The 6,658-nt window shown below is 35.6% G+C and overlaps 1 non-coding gene across 1 annotated transcript; it reads right to left on the bottom strand.

Annotated features, from left to right (window-relative positions):
- Positions 1-2,531: 2,531 nt before the first annotated feature.
- Trnat-ugu (transfer RNA threonine (anticodon UGU)) lies at positions 2,532-2,604 on the bottom strand. Its single transcript has one exon. It is a non-coding gene; the product is annotated as a tRNA-Thr (tRNA).
- Between the last annotated feature and the right edge of the window lie 4,054 nt (positions 2,605-6,658).

Here is a 6,658-nt window from a genome sequence, read left to right as displayed (position 1 = left end):
TTTCTTTGCTTGCCTCCTTTGAATAGTTTCTGGCTCTGATAAATTTCATCTTAAATTTCATTGGTTCACTTAAATAATTGCACTATTTACATCTTTTTTCATAAAACTTAATGGCTTAACAATATACCTTTTCATTCCATATTTGTCACTTTTCATCAGAAACTGAGTAAGTGAAAAAAATAATTATTTTGAATTCTTTTATTTTTTAAAAGAATAACATCTCTGATTTTTAAAAATGCAAAAAATTCAAGTGATTTTTTAAAAGCAAAAGCAAAAATTAACCAAAAATAGTAAAAATAACTATTGCTAACTCTAGTTGAATATTATTCCAGACATTTCTATGCCTGTGTACAAGGCTAGACAAACAGGAAAAAAGGTAGATAAATAGATGTTATTAGAATTGGATCATAAAATAGCTGGCAGTTAATAAAAAATTAATAATTTTAATTTAACAGAAGAAAAGCAAATTGAATGATATGGAATAGCTGAACTTCAGACAGATTTTGGAGGTTGTGACTGTGTATGCTTGTGCTGGACTGAGTTCTGACCTCTAGCTGTTGGTTTAACCCTCGAGGAATTTCTTGATTGCTGGACCAACAATATTAGTCTCCCCAACCCCTAATAGTTTATCTGATATTGCAGTATGTGTATTTTTGTCAGAAGCCTGTTATTCTTTTCTGTAGAAAGATTAGAAAGAAAGAAAAGTTTCAATCTCAGTGTTTATATTCCAGTTTGTCACTTTAGAGATTCTCTAAAAGTGCCATGTAACTTGTAGATGGTACTGAGCATTCTAGGGAAATCTAGTGTTTTTCATAAATAGATCTGGCCTTCCTACTTTATTATGGAATAGGTTCAAAAAGCCATTATGGCTAGGCACGATGGTGCATGCCTATAATCCCAGCAGCTCGGTAGGCTGAGACAAGAGGATCATAAGTTCAAAGCCAGTCTCAGCAATTTAGCGAGGCCCTAAGCAACTCAGTGAAATCCTGTCTCTAAATAAAATATAAGAAAGGGATAGGGATGTGGCTCAGTGGTTAAATGCCCCTGGGTTCAATCCCAGGTACAAAAAAAATAAATAAATAAAATTGTTGGATTATTTATCATAGGCTCTGCACAATGCCATAGACCATGAACTTGCAGAATGCCTGGGTAATATACCAAGCAGCACCTGGGAAACTCTATACCCAGTTCTCCCATCAATAATACAAAACCCAATGTTATCAACTACATCTCATTAACTATACTGTAAAGAATTGAAGGAGGCTATATGATTGAAAGCGAACTGAAAATTTAATAGGAAAGGTCAACATGACCCAGGCAAATGGGAGGAAGGAAACTAACATTTCTTGAGCCTCTATTCTTATGTTAAATAGTATGTTTACCTCTTTTTTAATCCTCAAACCACACTGTGGAGATGATATTGTTTGTCTTTTCATGTTACAGAGGAGTAAGCAAAACTTGGATGAGTTGATGCTGATTGATGAGCTGGAATTTAAATCCAGATCTGTCCCAAGTCCTGTGCTCTTTCTCCTGAGCGGTTCTACCTCCTGCACGTTGTTAATCCAACAAAATTTGAAACTATACATGCAATGAAGCTTTATCATAGGGTGCTATGCATAGCATGCTATGTGGTTCCCCTATTTAGTCATTTATCAGAGCATCAGACCCAACTATTTCAGTCATAATGCTGTCTCCGAGTCACACCTAACACTTAACGGATTTAGTTACTGCCTGTCCTTGTCACCTGATGCTGCCAGGGAAAATGGAAGAACAGCTGCTGGAAAGTCTTGCTGATTCCTTTGAATAGTTTGTGACATTATCTAAACTTTAGATTCTAAAGGACTCTGTTGACACTGTAGTTTTAAGAAATAAGATAGTTTTTTAGAAACCTATTTTGTTGATATTGTGTAGTCTTCTCAATTAATGTATATGAAACATAATCCCCAGTAATGAATACTTGAATGACAGTTCTGGCATTAAGAGATGGAATTCTATTTGAAAGGTCATGTGCACAGTTGAGCAACTTCATATCAAGTGATCTTATTAGGGAGATTACACTGTAGACCTTGTGATACAGGCTTTTTTTTTTTTATTTTAATACCATGAACTGTTTAAAGGTAAAAAGTGATTGTTTTTAGATTTCTTATAATTTAAAAACATGGAAAATTAAGTAAAAAGTTTCATTCACTACTTATCATTCTTTCTGATTTCAAAATCTCTTTTAAAAAGTGAGTAGGTAAATCACATAATGTAAGGATCAGAGGGTAGTCCTGATTAAATGGTAGTAAGCCACTTGTTGGCAGGGACAACTTTCCATACATCATGTTCAGAAAAAAAAAATTATTGGTTCCTCTAATCTGTGGTTTCAGTATTTCCCAGTTGTGTGAATGGTGGTGGTGTAGAGAGATGGGGAAGAGAAGGAGTTATTTCTCATTTTACTTTATAACTGGTGAAACTGAAATAGAGAAGTGATTTGCCAAGGTTGTGTTTATGGATACGTAACACTCAGCTGCATTGCATTTCTTTTTTTGGGGGGGCACTGGGGATCGAACCCAGGGCCTTGTGCTTACAAGGCAAGCACTCTACCAACTGAGCTATCTCCCCAGCCCTGCACTGCACTTCTTGTTAAAGCAAAACTCTGGTACTTTATGGTTCAGATTAGGGAGATGGTACGTTCTTTCCTATTTCAAATCTGCATAATCCAAAAGTTGCAATAGCCCTGTAGCCCTCTCCTCTTGCTCTTAGGCATTTTTTTTTTTTTTTTTGTAATAGGAAGTGAACCCAGGGGCACTTAACCACTGACCCACATCCTCAGATCATTTTTGTATTTTATTTAGCAACTCTCACTGAGTTGCTTAGGGCCTTGCTAATTTGCTGAGGCTAGCTTTGAATTTATGATCCTCCTGCCTCAACCACCCAAGCTGCTGGGATTACAAGTGTGGGCCATCACTTACCGCCCAATCTCTGGCTCTGTTTTATGATGACCTGGTTTGAAATGATAGATCATACCTCGTTTGGCTTCAGTAGTGAGACAGGACTCTCAGGACAGAACAAAGACTCTCAGAACAGAATCACCTTAGCACCGTTGCCATCAAAACACCTGGACATTACTCTAGGAAACATAATGTCCAATTTTCATTGTTAGGCTTTTCATACATCTCTTAATGCTGAAATCAAACAAATTTGTTGTCCCAAGACATGCAAGACTCAGACTCACCCTAGAAAACTGTTGTCCTCTCTCATATACTCAAGTAAATCATTGTTTTGCAATTACTGTAGAAAAAAAAATACAAGAAACAGAATAAAAAGAAAGAAGCTCATATCCTAAAGGGAAATTAATTTATAATCACATTTTTCTAATTATAGTCTTTTCAGTATTTCCCCCCTTTGAGAAATCTTCTGTTTGGTTCTCTTTCAGCCCCACAGCCTGTATGACCCAGAGTAAACTCTCTGATTAGAGAAACTTTCCATGTGGTGAGATTCTAGCCCCCCCTTTTCCCCGTCCCACATGCAAATAGTTCCACCATCTGTCTGTAACACTGCCTGGAATTCCATCATGTAATATATTCCTGCACATTTAATATGTACTTACTTTAAAAAATCATCATCACTTCATTGAACATTATCCTAACACAACTATTTATATTAATTTTTTCTGATATTTTCAGTGCTACTACAGATATTTTTAATTACACAAATACCATGTGAATTTATGTTTATTTCTGGTTGTTTCTGTTTATTTGATGTTGATTTGATATATTATCCATATGTCCACACAAGGCATACATTCATCATGTTATTTTCATTATTTATGTGCTCTAATTTGGTAATTTGAGAAGAAAAAGCATTTTGAATTGTGTCAAGTTTTATCTTAAAAAATATTTCTTCCTTAAATGTTATTTTACACAAATGCTTGATTCTGACTTCTCCAATATTTTCTTAAATATCCTTAAATTCCCAAAAGTAGAATGCTTTGTCAAAAAAGAACAATGCGTTGATATCTCATTTCATATTTCCATTATAGTTAAAACTATACCATTGAAATATTGTATCACCAGCAGTGGTGGCACAGGGCTGTAAGCCCAGTGGATTGGGAGGCTGAGGCAGGAAGGTTGTGAGTTCGAAGTCATCCTCAACAACTTAGCAAGACCCTAAGCAACTTAGTGAGATCCTGTCTCAAAATTGAAAAAATATAAAAAGGGCTGGGGATGTGGGTCAGTGGCTAAGTACCCCTGGGTTCAAACCTGGCTACCAAAAAGAAAGATTATATCAATTTGAAATGCTACCAGAAACATGCATATCAGTTTCTCTACACTGATGACTACTATCATCTTTAAATTTAAAAATAAATACATAATATGTATGTGTATAGTTAAAACTCATCATTTTGGCTTTTTTTACTTAGACAAGGTAATGTTTTTCAACTGGTGTTTTACTGTACCTCCTTTCATTTGTAAAGCCTAGAAATTTTGATATTGGCCTGATAGCTCTGCATTATGACTAAGATAATATAGTGAGGAAGTGACAGCATTAAGATTTGAATTTAAATCCTAGGGATGTAGCTCAGTGGTAGAGTGCTTGCCTAGTTAGGGGGAGACTGTAGTTTCAATCCCCAATACTGGGGGAAAAAAAGATTTTAATTAGGTCAATCTAAGCCAGATGGATGAGAAGGACACTGGAATGAAGAGGAAGTGGTAATAACACAGGATTGCTCTTTGTATATTTTAAAAATTAGGTTGTTTTTGATATCATGTTATCTTCATTGCGAAATATGTAACATACATACATATATATATATATGCAGAAACTAATTTAAGCATACATTTAAGTAACAATTATAGAGTAAACTTTAGTTCTGAAATAGAAAATTGTTAATAGCTTAGAATTTCTGTGTGGGTCCTCCTGTACTCTCTTCTAAAAGTAACCCGCACTCCTATCTTTTGTGATATTTTTTCATTTGCTTTTCTTTATACTTTTACCATGTATACATCCTCCCTAAATTACATATTGCTTGGGTTTTACCTATTCTCCAGCAGACCATTTGTATTATTTATTACTTGCTTCTTTTGCTCAACATGATGTTTATAAAATTCATCTATGTTGATACACATAGCTCTAGTTTGTTGATTTTTATTTCTGTATAGTTTGTTTCCTATGCTTTGTAAAAAATATAACAAATGTAATGACTTAAAATATCCCACATTTATTATCTCACAGTTTCTACAGGTCAAGAGTCCAGGTATTACTTAATTGGGTCCTTTGCTCAGGGCATCACTGCCTGCAATGAAGATATCGGCCAGAAAGCAAAACAGGAAGGATCTGCTTCCAAGCTCCTTCAGGTTATTGGCAGAGCTCATTTTCTTACAGCTTTAGAATTCATGGTAACTTGCTCTTCAAGTTCAACAGGAAAGAAGAATCTGTTCAGATTTATGTACATAGGTGTATATATGTAGAAACACACCCATATATAGACAGAAGCATAATCATAGGAGTGATATCCCATTACCTTTGGCATATAATATAAATAATCAAGAAAATAACATCCCGTAGTTTAGCCATATTTCACTAGTGAAAGGGAAGTCACAGACTCTGCCTGTGATTATATAGTTTAACAATGGGAGTGGAGATCATGGTGGCCAACTGGGAATTCTACTTATCACAATAGTAATTTAGTATTTCCATTGTGTATGTAAGCCACAACTTACTCATCCAGCCTAACACAGATGGACATTTAGATCCATCTAATTTGTTTCTAGTTTGGGGCTGTGATATTTAATTTTAAGTGTCAATTTGGCTGGACCATGGTGCCCAGATAATTGGTCAAGCCTTATTCTGGATGCCTCTGTGAGGTTGTTGTTGTTTGAGATTTGCATTTAAATTGGTGAACTTTGAGTAAAGCAGACTGCCCTCCATAGTATACGTGAGCCTCATCCAAACAAGTTGAAGGCCTAATAGAACAAAAAGCTGACTTCCCCTGAGCAAAAGAGAATACTAATTCTGCCAACAGAACGCCTTCAGACTTCATCTGCAATATTAGCTCTTCTTGGTTCACAAGCAGACTGCCTTTAGACTTGAACTGCAACAATTTTTTTTTAGCCTCCAGCCTTCTGGCATTGTCCATAGGATATGGGACTCACCAAGCCTTCACAGTTGCATGAGCCAATTCCTTAAAATAAATCCTTTTCAAACTACACACACACACACACACACACACACACACACACACACACACAATTTGTTCTATTTCTCTGGAGAATCTTGACCAATACAGGGGCAATTAATAATGTTGCTCCTATGGATATTCTCCTGTATGCCTCCTGATGACCATGAGAAGATAATTGGGGAACATACTCAGGAGTAGAATTCCTGTGTTGTAAAGTATGCCTCTATTCAGCTTTATGAGTTAGTGCTATTTTTCAAATTTCTGTGCCTGTTTATACTCCCACCAGCACAGCTGAGTTCCCATCAATACAAACGCTCGTCAACACATGGTATTCTCTATTTTTAAATTTTGTTAATCTGATGGGTATGAAATGGTATCTCATTATACTTGTGTTTCCTTGATAACAAATGAGGTTGAACATGCTTTCATATGTTTGTGAGCCATTTGAGTTCCTTCTTTTGTGAAATCTCTTGTCCATTTATCCACTGAGCATTT

The sequence above is a fragment of the Sciurus carolinensis genome, chromosome 13 (assembly GCF_902686445.1).
Source record: "Sciurus carolinensis chromosome 13, mSciCar1.2, whole genome shotgun sequence".
Classification (NCBI taxonomy): domain Eukaryota; kingdom Metazoa; phylum Chordata; class Mammalia; order Rodentia; family Sciuridae; genus Sciurus; species Sciurus carolinensis.
Note: the sequence above shows the minus strand (reverse complement) of the source record. Positions and strands in the feature narration are given on the sequence as shown.